This window comes from Moschus berezovskii, chromosome 23 (genome assembly GCF_049115385.1).
Source record: "Moschus berezovskii isolate FMDL1 chromosome 23, NW_MosBer_1.0, whole genome shotgun sequence".
Lineage (NCBI taxonomy): Eukaryota > Metazoa > Chordata > Mammalia > Artiodactyla > Moschidae > Moschus > Moschus berezovskii.
The window spans coordinates 373,222-386,327 of NC_142482.1; positions in this window are offsets into that span (position 1 = coordinate 373,222).

Below are 13,106 nucleotides of genomic sequence, written 5' to 3' on the forward strand. Positions count from 1 at the left end.
ACCCCTTTGGCTAGAGCTGATGAATCCATTCAACTGTGAAAACGCAAGGTGAAAAACACCCATCTTTCCAAGAAGTTCTCCTAAAAAGTTTAGGAGCAACGCATTTAGAACCCAGAGGGGATGACATGCATATCCATGGAAAATTGACACCTCTCAACAAATGCACTTCAAATGATTCCTAGACATACGTTCCATGGAAAATGGTTCACAAAACCAGAAGGAAATGAAGCAGACATTAGACATGAGCTCTGTGTCTTCACACACAATACAGAAAGACACTACACAAAGAGTAACCAGGGAACACAGTGAACATGTCTAACCAAGAATTGGACTCTGGGAAAAATGGTCTGTAAAATGCAAACGACACATCCCAAGCTGAGAGACAACTGTTTTCATACACAGAGCTTAGGCAGATTTAGCTTCTAATACACAGTGAGATGAACACAAAGGAGACTGAGGGAGAGGTCTGAAGGGACACCAGGCGAAGGAAGGGACCTGGAGAGTACACCGAATGATGCCCAGCACTAAGCACCGGAGAAACATGATCTAGCTGCACTCCCCGAGCCCCTGGGGACCCTGGACTAGGCCTGTTCTACCTGGAGGCTCAGAGAGATGGACAGTGAGGAAGGGGAAGAGAAATCGTTGGCATTTCTAACATTTACAGCAAACGCTTAGAAGGAGAAGGCAAGGATCCACCCCACCGACAGTGACATTTCCTGAAAGGCAATAGCTTGGAGTCCATCTAACCCAGGAGGGAAGCCCCTCTTCTCAGAGAACTGCAAGAGATGGATGAAAGAAGGTGAAGCCCACCAATCCAATGGAATATAAGCTGTGCTCCCGGATCAGAAGAATTCCTCCTGGTAAGATGATGTCCCTTCCCCTTCCCCCCAACCCCCACCGTGGGGCAATCCAGAGGTTGCATGCTATTTCTCTCAAAATACCAATGGCTGTTCTCAGGGCATTATAACCAAAGAATTCCAAAATGTCTATGGAAACAGAAAGGAGTCAAAATAGTCATTGCAATCTGCCACAAAGCCCTGAAATGTACATAGCAGGCTGCCGGATAGCCAATTAGACTATCACACTAGGATCATCAGGACAGCATGGTACAAACATGAAGAACCAGATCCATGGAATGGAATTGAGGGTCCAGAAATAACCGCAAGCTTCTATAGTCACTTCATGGACGCCAAAGGAGGGGAGGCGATATGAATGGGAACAAGAGCCTCTGCAACGAAAAGCTGTGGGTATTGGAGATGGTTGCATCTGAATAATCACATTGGCTTTTGGTCGCATAACACCTCAGATTCAGTGAAACACATCAACGCAAAGCCTGAAGTGATGAAACTCCTGGAAATAAGCACGGGCCATAGGTTCCTTAATGTCAGGGACTTCACGACATGTGTGTGGTGGCGGAAGCAAAATTGCGTCTCTTCAAGTCAAGGAAACAGGAAACCAAACAACATCAACTAGCTTCCATCCACTTGAACAGATTTGAAACAGAAAAGCTTAGCATTCACAAATCAAAGTGGTAACAAACTGAACACAAAGGAATATTTGCAAGCAGAATATAGAAGAAGGGTTTCCTAAGTAAAAAAGACAAGAACTCACACGACTAAGTCTCACAGAACAAACCCCAGACCTATCCCTTCCCCTAACCTCAACTCCATCCCCAAACATTTACCTCACTGGAAAGGAAACCTTGAAGCCTCACCTAGGTCAACAATATACATGCTTACATTCATTCACAAGCATGCAAGCATCCGCAGCAGAGACACAGAAAGGAAGATACAGAATGAATTTGGAAAGCTCAAGAAAGACAGAAGGAGGGAGAAAGACTGAACAATGGAGAGAGGAAATGAGTCGATTCCACAAAATTTGCATGAATCTCTCTTGAGTTTGAAACAATGACAATGCCGATTCCCCCTGCAAAGTGGAAAATGACCCAAGTTGATGAGGATCAAAGACAAGGATGCGGGGAGCCACTTTTGGGGCAGCCTCCCCCACCCCTCGAAGATGAGTGGGACACTTGAGCAGGAGGATGAAAGTTGATATCAGAGGGAGTGATGGCCGAATGTGACCTTCCGGTCCTCCCAATGAGGGGGTCAAGAAATAGGCAGGAAGGGGACTGCCTTTTCCCAGGTCCCAGAGCCCATCTAGGCCTGATTCTGCCCCATTCTGTGCTAGGTCAGCTCTTGTTTGTGCCGGCGGAAGAACTCAGACTTTCCCTTATGCCTGCAGTTTCCCACTGAAATAGCACTGCCTACCTGGAGATTCTGAGCACATTTGCCGAGAGGGCTTCATTTGGCAGATGACTTCTTGAAAAGACCTACACTGTCCTTTCAGATACCCAAAGGCTACTTCAAATGAAATAGAAACCAGAATAATCCAGTTTGGTCTTCCAACATGTGGGGAGTCAGAACAATTGCCTAGAGAAGGGAAAAGCTACCAACTCCAGGATTCTGGCCTAGAGAATTCCATGGACTGTAGAATTCATGGGAATGCCAAGACTCGAACGATACTGAGAGACTATAACTTTCACCTTCAGACAGACCAAAATAAAGTTTCCTATCTTTTCATTGATTGGCATTGATTGGGGACCCCGAAAGAATGGGAAGAAATGCAGAAAGAAATAGACTCAATGTTGTCAGGCGGGGGAGAGAGGAACGGGAAGTGCTTGCTATGAATCCAGGCTTTGCTGTGAAGTTGGGGAGGGGGGAGAATGAGGGTGTCCGAATGTAGACAGTGGTGATCCTTACACAGCATTGAAGACCTCCATATTCCCAATGGCATCAAGGAAGGAAAATTTATTGACACACACTTGTGAGCAAAATATACACAAAGCCATAAAAGACATAAAAGATGAGAAGAAAGATTCCTAGAAGCCTGATGAAAATGAGCTCAGGGGACGGGAAGTCAATCTCCCCTGGGTGGGGAGGGAGTGGACGGCGTCCAAGGGGAACACACAGGAATGGTGGCTGCAGAGCCAACTGCACCCCTGGATAAGGTATTTGCCGAACGGGCTCTGGGCCTCTGTCCAGAGCACGGGCCTGTTCTTCCTGCAGGGGTTGGACAGTCATGGTGGGCATCTGAGTCCTGGGCAGGAGCCAGGAGAGGCTCTCTTTGTGCAGGTGTTCAATCAGGCCCTGACTATAGTCCTGCCGCCAAAGCCTGAGCAGGTGCAAGTGCCGGTGGAGGTAGAGGCTCTGGAAGGCGTGGTGCGACATCAGGGCCTGGGGCTGGGCGTCATGCATGCAGAGATCGGATGTGCTGAGGGTGCTGGCCAGTACATGGCTGGCCCCGTATCTTTGGGTGGGGACGTCTCAGGTCTCGATCTCCCCTCAGTGGATCCCTGGGTTCTGCACTTGGAGTTCTCATCTCTGTAGGGACAAGTCTTAGACATGGAGGCTGGCTGAGTTTGACGGCCAGAGCTAGAGATGGGGGAGAAGAAAAGTTTGCCACAGGCCAGCCTTGCCATGTGCCTAAGTGGGCACGAAAGCTTCCTAGAGATTCTCTAAGAAGGCCCAGCATCGGAGTCTTCTCTGCAGTCTCCAAGATGGGTAGTTTGAGGCCAGCCTTTGGTCCAGGTCCAGCCCCAGCTCTGTAGGGCTCCTCCCTGTGTGGCTCAGCACCGCCTCCCCACACTCACATGCAGAAGCCCAGCCGCCTCACCTCTGAGCTCTGCCGTGCTGGGCTCCAGGTCCTACTGTTGCCTCTGAGGCAGGGCTTCTTGGAGCTCTGTGTCAGAGCCAGCTGTGCTGAGCTCCGTGACAGCCTTAGACTGGGCCCCGTTTTGTGAGCTGGGTGGTGTCTCACATCAGGACTTGCCCGCCTCCTCTTCATTGCCAGTTGGGCTGAGCCCTCCATGGCCATGCTCACCTGGAACCTGCACTGGGCCTCCTGGTCACGGGGTGGTGCTCTGAACCCTACCTCTGTGAGGTGCATGGGGTGTGCCCCTCAGAGGCCACCTCGGATGGGATGCTATGCAATGATAGGGACCATCAGCCAGCCCTGCTTCAATATTTCTGAGCTGAGCCTGGCCAGGATGTCTAATGTTTCTGCCCGTCTGCCCTTCTGCTCCCAGAAAGAACAGAGATGAATGCCTGCTCAGATACCCACCAGGGAGGATGGAGACCCCCCACCAAGGGCTTGAGGTCAGCCTAGGCACACGGCTCTGCCTGGATGCTCACCATGCCACCAAGCGTGCTCTCCCCTGGGGTGTGGACACAAGCGGTCCACAGGCTCCTGACCCACCTGTGGCTGGGCTTGCTTGAGGCAGACACAGCCTGAGAAACCCCCATCCACACACAGCGAAAGGCCTCAGGCTTCCACGGGTGGGACGCGAGAGGTGGGCGGACCCGGCCTGGGGCTCCCCTGTTACCTTTCGGTTCCTTCGGGCAAAGGGCCAGAGGACTCTCGGAGGGGCCCTGGGCCAGCGTCGACGGCCTTCCCACACTCTCTGCCTGTGATCTCGCCTGAGGACCCGACCTCTGGGCAGGGGCAAACAGCAGAACATCTTGACAGCAAGCGATCTGGCTGGGGGCTCCTCTCCGCTGGGGAGGCCTAGATACACGGGTTGTGGGTTCTGTTGGCTTCTGTTGCCAGGAAATGACAACATTTCCTCGTTCGTGGCCTAGGTCCCTTCCACAAAGTTCCCCAAGGGAACCTCTGGGTTTCTGGCTGTTCTCCCATGCCCTTATGCCACGTGCAGGCACAGTGACACACATTCAGCCCACCCTACAGCCTTTGGGAGACCTGGATGCGGCCAGGGCCTGAGCTCTGAGGACACAGCTGCTTTCAGCCCAGGTTCCCTCTTCTCAGAAGTGATGTGGTCCTGGGCAAGACATGTGCCCCCCTTGGTTTCCCCAGTCTCTGCATCTGCAGAGTGGGGGTCACTCTTCCATCTCCTCCCTAGGTCTGTCATCCTACAAACAGCTCCAGTGCCTGTTCAGACTTTCGGCTGCTATCACATGGAACTTAGACACTGAGACTTCCCAAAGGACGGATTCCACACAGGGCTGACCTAGCACAGAATGGGCAGAATCAGGCCTGGATGGGCTCTGGGACTGGGAAAAGTCAGTCCCCTTTCTGCCTATTTCTTGACCCCTTCATTGGGAGGACCAGAAAATCATATTCACACATCGCGACCTCTGATATCAACCTTCCTCGTCCTATTCAAGTGTCCCACTCAGCCTCGAGGCCTGGGGGAGACTGCCCCCCGAATCCTTGTCTTTGAGACTCATCAACTTGGGTCATTTTCCCCCTTGCAGGGGGAATAGGCACTGTCATTGTTTCCATCCTCAAGAGAGATTCATGCAAGTTCTGTGAAATTGACTCATTTCCTCTCTCTATTGTTCAGTCTCTCTCCCTCTTTCCGTCTCTTTCTTGATCTTTCCAAATTCATTCTGTATCTTCCTTTCTGTGTCTCTCCTGTGGATGCTCGCATGTCTGTGAATGCATGTAAACATGTATAGTGTTGACCTAGGGTGAGGCTTTATGGTTTCGTGTCGAGTGAGATAATGGTATCGGGTTGGAGTTGGTGTTAGGGGGAAGGGATAGGTCTGGGTTTTTTTCTGGGAGACTTAGTTGTGTGAGTTCTCAGTCTCTTTTACGTAGGAACCCCTTCTCCGATATTCTGTTTGCAAATATCCTTTTGTGTTCAGTTTGTTACCATTTTGATTTGTGAATGCTTAGGTTTTCTTTTGCAAAGCTGTTCAAGTGGACGGAAACTCGTGGGTGTCCTTTCGTTTCCTGTTTCCTTAACTTGAAGAGACCCTACTTTGCTTTTCCACCCACATATGTTGAGAAGTCCCTGACATTAAAAGCTTATCCTCTGCTTATTTCCAGGAGTTTCTTCACTTCAGGCTTTGTTTTGATGTGTTTCACTGAATCTGACGTGTTCTGAGGCCAAAAGCCAACGTGATTGTTCAGGTGGAACCATCTGCAATTCCCACGGTCTTTCGTTGCACAGATTCTTGTTCCCATTCTTATCGCCTCCCCTCCATTGGCATCGAGGAATTGACCGTAGAAGCTTGGGTTTATGTCTGGACCCTCAATTCCATTCCATGGATCTGGTTCTGCAAGTTTGATTTCTTCCCAGTACCATGCTGTCCTGAAGATCCTAGTGTGATAATCTAATTGGCTATCAGCAGCCTGCTATATACATTTCAGGTTTTTGCGGCCGATTGCATTGACTCTTTTGACACCGTAGTGTTTCCATAGACATTTAGGAATTTTTTGGTTTTTATGCCCTGAGAGCAGCCATTTTAATTTTGAGAGGAATAGCGTGGAACCTCTTGATTGCCCCACGGTGTGGGTCCGGGGGAGGGGGAAGTAACATCACCTTATCATGAGTAATTCTTCTGATCCATGAGCACATCTTATTTTCCATTGGATTGGTGGGCTTCACCTTCTTTCATCCATCTCTTGCCGTTCTCTGAGAAGAGGGGCACCCCTCCTGGGTTAGATGGATTCTTAGCTATTGCCTTTCAGGGAATTTACTGTCGGTGGGGTTGATACTTGCCTTCTCCTTCTAAGCGTTTGCTGTGAGTGTAAGAAATGACGAGGATTTCTCTTCCCCTTCCTCACTGTGCATCTCTCTGAGCCTCCAGGTGGAAGAGGCCTAGTTCAGGGTCCCACGGGGCTCGGGGAGTGCCGCTAGACCATGTTTCTCAGGACCTCAGTGCTGGGCATCATTCGGTATACTCTCTGTGTCCCTTCCTTCGCCTGGTGTCCCTTCAGACTTCTCCTTCAGGCTAGTTTGTGTTCATGTCGTTTGCATATTAGGAGCCAAATCTGTCCTAAACTCTGTGTATGCAAAGAGTTGTCTCCCAGCGTGGGAGGTGTCTTATGCGTTTTTCAGACGGTCTTTCCCAGAGTCTTAATCTTCGATTTGACAAAGTTCACTGTGTTCTCTTTGTGTAGTGCCTTTCTGTATTGTGTGTAAAGACTCAGAGTTCATGTCTAATGTATGCTCCAATTACTTCTGGATTTATGAACCGTTTTGCATGGTATATATGTCTAGGAATCATTTGAAGTGCATTTGTTGAGAGGTGTCAATTTTCATGGACATGCATGTCATCGCCTCTGGTTTCCAAATGCGTTGCTCGTAAACCCTTTTAGAGCCCTTGTTGGAAAGATGGTTGTTTTTCAGCATGAATTTCCACAGTTGAATGGATTCAGCAGCTCTAGCATCAGGGACGCTTTGTCCAGTGAAAGGGTGTCGGGTGCATCCTCCCTTTCAACACTGGTCCCCAATTCAGGTTGACAGGGCTTTGATCTTCCATCTGTGAGCCAGAGGCCACAGGCATCCTTGTGTGTCCTTGTCTGTGTGAGCAGCTGAAGTGAGGTTCTACTCCACAGGCGCCCAGCAGGTCTGCAGCTTTGGATCGCTACAGGTGAACATCTAAGAGGACAGGAGCAACCGTGCCAGAGGTAAGTGGAATTCACCTTGAGGGTTGGCATTGATCATTAAGTGATGCTACTGTGGGACTTTGATTGGTCCGGCAATCTCTTCTGCCAGAGAGCGAGAGAGATATCTATGGGCTCTGCTAGGCCCTCCGCTCCTTCTTTGGGTCCCGAAGGCTGGTTGTCATCATCCTGTACACCTAGCTGTGAGATGATGACCACCGCCACCTGCACTGTGTTTCCCTTTGCCCATGTGACCATGCGAAGAGTCAGGACATCTCTGAGCTACACTAGCTATGGGCATTGCCTCTCATTGGACCTGCACATGTTTCTTCTTTTTAATTCCTGATCACTGATTTTCTCAAGCATGTGGGGGCCACAAGGATGGTGGGTCTTTCTCTGGCCTTGTGTTCTGAGGAACACTTGGTCCTTTGTTGGTGTGGGTATATCTTTCCATTTCTCCTGCCTGGTTTATTCTTATGAGTTTGTTTGTGTCGGCGGAAGAACTCACTTTCCCTTGTGCCTGAGGTGTCCCACTTACAACAGCACTGCCTACCTGGAGATTCTGAGCATATTAGCCAAGAGGGCTTCATTTGGAAGATAACATTATAAAAGGACCTACAAGTCCTTTCAGATCCCCAAAGGCTACTTCAAACTTTGGTCTTCCAATATGTGGGGAGTCAGAACAATCCTCTGGAGAAGGGAAAAGCTACCCACCCAAGATTCTGGGCTAGAGAATTCCATGGACTGTAGAATTCATAGGGATGCCAAGACTCTAACGACACTTAGAGACTATAACTTTCGCCTTCAATAAGAGCAAAATCCAGTTTCTTATCATTTCAGTGAATAGCGTTGATTGGGAACCACGAAATGATGGGAAGAAATGCAGAGAGAAGTGGACTCAATGTTGAGAGGCGGGGGAGAGTGGAACGGGGAATGCTTGCCATGAATCCAGGCTTTGCTGCGAAGTGGGGGGGGATAGAATGAGGGTGTCTGAATGTAGACAGCGGTGACGCTTACACAGCATTGTAAAGGCCTCCATATTCCCAAGGAAGGAAAATTTATTGACACACACTTGTGAGCAAAATATAGAGAAAGCCATTAAAGACATAAAAGATGAGAAGAAAGATGCCTAGGAGCCTGATGAAAATGAGCTCTGGGGAAGGAAAGTCAATCTCCCCTCGGTGTGGAGGGAGTGGACGGCGACCACGGGGGACACATAGGGATGGAGGCTGCAGAGACAACTGCGCCCCTGGATGATGTGGTTGCCAAAGGGTTCTGGGCTTGTATCCAGAGCAGGGTCCTGTTCTCCCTTCAAGTGTTGGATAGTCATGTTGGGGTTCTGAGTCCTTGGTAGGAGGCAGGGCAGGCTGCCGGTCCAAAGTTGGTCACTCAGGCCCTGACTCGGTTTCTGCCGCCAAAGCCTGAGCAGGTGCAAGTGCACATGGAGGTGGAGTTTCTCGAAGGCGGGGTGGGACATCTTGGCCTGGCGCTGGGTGTTGTGCAGGCACAGAGATCTGATGTGCTGAGGGTGGTGGCCAATACCCGGCTGGTCCCGTGTCATTGGGAGGGGATGTCTCAGGTCTCGACATCCCTTCAGGGGATCCGTGAGTCCTGCACCAGGAGCTCCCACCTCCGTAGGGACAGATCTTAGACATGGAGGCTGGCTGAGTTTGACGGCCAGAGCTAGAGCTGTGGGAGAAGAAAAGTTTGCCACAGGCCAGCCTTGCCATGTGCCTAAGTGGGTACGAAAGCTTCCAAGAGATTTGCTAATAAGGCCCGGCATCAGAGTCTTCTCTGCAGTCTCCAAGATGGGTAGTGTGAGGCTAGCCTTCGTTCCAGGCCCAGCCCCAGCTCTGGGGGACACCTCCCTGTGTGGCTCAGCACCACCTCCCCACACTCACAGGCAGTAGCCCCAGCCAACTCACCTCTGTGCTCTTCAGTGCTGGGCTCCAGGTCTTCCTGCTGCCTCCGAGGCAGGGCTTCTCGGAGTTCTGCATCAGAGCCGGCTGTGCTGAGCTCCGTGGCAGCCTGAGACTGGGTCCCTGGGTGAGTGCTGGGTGGAGTCTGGACAGCAGACCTTGCCCACTTCCTCTTCATCGCCAGTTGGGCTGAGCCTTCCGTGGCCACCCTCACCTGGAGCCTGCACTGGGCCTCCCGAGCAGGGGGCTGGTGCTCTGAACCCTCCCTTTGGGAGGTGGATGGGGTGTGCCCCTCAGAGGCCACTTTGGGTGGGACGGTCTGCAATGTCAGTGACCATCAGCCAGCCCTCCTTCAATATTTCTGAGGTTAGCTTGGCAAGATGGCTGCTGCTTCTGCCTGCCTGCCCTTCTGCTCCAAGAAAGACCAGAGACACAAGTGTCTGCTCAGATGCCCACCCGGGAGGATGGAGAATCCCCTGAGGGCATGAGGTCAGCCTGGGCATTTGGCTCTGCCCGGACACTCCCCATGCCACACAGCCTGCTCTCCCCTGGGGTGTGGACACAAGAAGCACATGGGCTCCTGACTGAAATGTGGCTGGGCTTGCTTGAGGCAGACACAACCCAAGAAAACCCCATCCACACACAGGGAAAGGCCTCAGGCTTCCCCGTCTGGGACAGGAGAGGTGGCCGGACCCAGTCTGGGGCTCCCCTGTTACCTTTCTTTTCCTTCAGCAAAGGGCAAGTGGGCTCTCGGCGGGAGCCCTGAGCCAGTGTTGACCGCGTTCCCAAGCATTCTGCCTGTTAGCTAGCCTGAGACCCCGTCCTCTGTGCAGGGGCAAACAGCAGAATAGCTTCACAGCTAGCAATCTGGCCAGGGTCTCCTCTCCGCTGGCCAGGCCTGGATACACAGGTTGCGGGTTCTGTTGGGTTCTGTTGCCAGGAAGTGACATCATTTCCTGGTTCGTGGCTGAGGTCCCTTCCACAAAGCTCCCAAACGGAACTTCTGGTTTTCTGGCTGTTTCCCCATGCCCTTAGGCCATGTGCAGGCACAGTGACACCCACAGAGCCCATCCCACAACCTTGGGGAAATCTGCGTGCAGCCAGGGCCTGAGTTCTGAGGACACAGCTCCTTTCAGAACAGGCTCCTTCTTCTCAGAAGTGTTGTGGCCCTGGGCAAGCCATGTGCCCCACAGGGTTTCCCGTCTCTCCATCTGCAGATTGGGTCACAATCTCCCGTCTCCTGACTAGGTCTGTCAGCCTACGAGGAGCTCCAGTGCCTGTTCAAAATTTGGACCACTTTCCCTTGGAGCTTGGACACAGACTTCCCAAAGGATGGATTCCACACAGGGCTGACCTAGCACACAATGGGCAGAATCAGGCCTGGATTTGCTCTGGAACCTGGGAAAAGGCAGTCCCCTTCCTGCCTATTTATGGCCCCCGATTTGGGAGGACCGGAAGGTCATATTCACACATCGCCCCCTCTGATATCAACCTTCCCTGTCCTACTCAAATGTCCCACTCAGCCTCGAGGTTTTGGGGAGTCTGCCCCAACAGTGGCTCGCCACAATCTTGTCTTTCAGTCTCATCATCGTGGGTCATTTTCCCCCTTGCAGGGGAATATTCACTGTCACTGTTTCCAACCTCAAAAGAGATTCATGCAAATTCTGTGAAATCGACTCATTTCCTCTCTGCATTCTTCAGTCTCTCACCCTCGTTTCCTCTCTTTCTTGACCTTTCCAAATTCAGTCTATCTCTTCCACTCTGTGTCTCTCCTGTGGATGTTCGCATGCCTGTGAAGGCATGTACGCATGTATATTTTTGGCCTAGGCTGAGGCTTTAGGGTTTCATTTTGAGTGAGGTAAAGGTTTGGGGTTGGAGTTGGTGTTAGGGGAAGGGTTAGGTCTGGGGTTTGTTCTGGGAGACTTAGTGGTGTGAGTTCTCATTCTCTTACATAATAACCCCTTCTCCGATATTCTGCTTGCAAATATGCTTGTGTGTTCACTTTGTTACCACTTTGATTTGTGAATGCTTAGCTTTTCTGTTGCAAAGCTGCTCAAGTGGATGGAAGCTGGTGGGTGTCCCTTGGTTTCCTGTTTCCTTGAATTGAAGAGACCCAATTTTGCTTCCCCCCACACACACATGTTGAGAAATCCCTGACAAGGAGGACCCTATGGCCCCTGCTTATTTCCAGGAGTTTCATCACTTCAGGCTTTGTGTTGATGTGTTTCACTGAATCTGACGTGTTCTGAGACCAAAATCCAATGTGATTGTTTAGATGGGACCATCTCCATTTCCAACGTCCTTTCGTTGCAGAGGCTCTTGTTCCCATTCTCATCGCCTCCCCTCCTTTGGCGTCAATGAATTGACCATAGAAGGTTGGGTTTAGTTCTGGACCCTCAATTCCATTCCATGGATCTGGTTCTGCGTGTTTCGTTTCTTCCCAGTACCATGCTGTCCTGTTATCCTGGTGTGATAATCAAATTGGCTATCAGGCTGCCTGCTATGTCCATTTCAGGGCTTTGCAGCAGATTGCATTGACCCTTTTGTCTCCTTTGTGTTTCCATAGACATTTTGGATTTCTTTGGTTATAATGCCCTGAGAGCAGCAGTTGGTATTTTGAGAGGAATAGCGTGGAACCTCTGGATTGACCCACGGTGGGGATAAGGGGGATGGGGAACTGACATCATCTTACCAGGAGGAATTCTTCTGCTCCGTGAGCACAGCTTATTTTCCATTGGATTTGTGGGCTTCACTTTCTTTCATCCATTTCTTGCAGTTCTCTGAGACGACGGACTTCCTTCCTGGGTTAGATGGACTCCTAGCTATTGTCTTTCTGGGTATGCCAGTGTCAGTGGGGTTGTTCCTTGACTTCTCCTTCAAAGCACTTGCTCTGAGTGTTAGAAATGCCAAAGATTTCTCTTCCCCTTCCTCACTGTCCATCTCTCTGAGCCTCCAGGTAGAAGAGGCCTAGTTCAGGGAATCATGGGGCTCGGGGAGTGGAACTAGACCGTGTTTCTAAGGCCCTCAGTGCTAGGCATCATTCAGTGTACTCTCCGTGTCCCTACCTTCACTTGGTGTCCCTTCAGACCTTTCCTTCAGGCTCGTTTCTATTCATGTCGTTTGTGTAGTAGGAGCCAAATCCTGCCAAAGCTCTGTGTCTGTAAACTGTTGTCTCCCAGCTTTGGATGTATCATTTGCATTTTTCAGAAGGTCTTTCCCAGAGTCCAAATCTTGGATTTTATTTTTTTAAATTTATTTTATTGGAGGCAAATTACCTTACATTAATATATTGGTTGGTTTCACCATATATTGAGATGAATCTGCTCCGGGTGTACATGTGTTCCCTTTCTTGAAAGCCCCTCCCACTTCCCTCTTCCCCATATCCTCCCTCCAGTTCATCCCCATGCACCAGCCCCAAGCATCCTGTATCATGTGTCGAATCTGGACTGGTGATTCATTTCACATATGATAATATATGTGCTGCAATGTCATTCTCTCCAATCATCCCACCTCACCCTCTCCCATAGAGTCCCAAAGACTGTTTTATATACCTATGTCGCTTTTCCAGTGTCGTATACGGGGTTAATGTTACCATCTTTCTAAATTCCATATATATGTATTAGTATACTGTATTGGTGTTTTTCTTTCTGGCTTACTTCACTCTGTATAATAGGCTCCAATTTCATCCACCTCATTAAAACTGATTCAAATGCATTCTTTTTGATGGCTGAAAAATATTCCATTGTGTATATGTACCAAAGATTTCTTATCCATTCA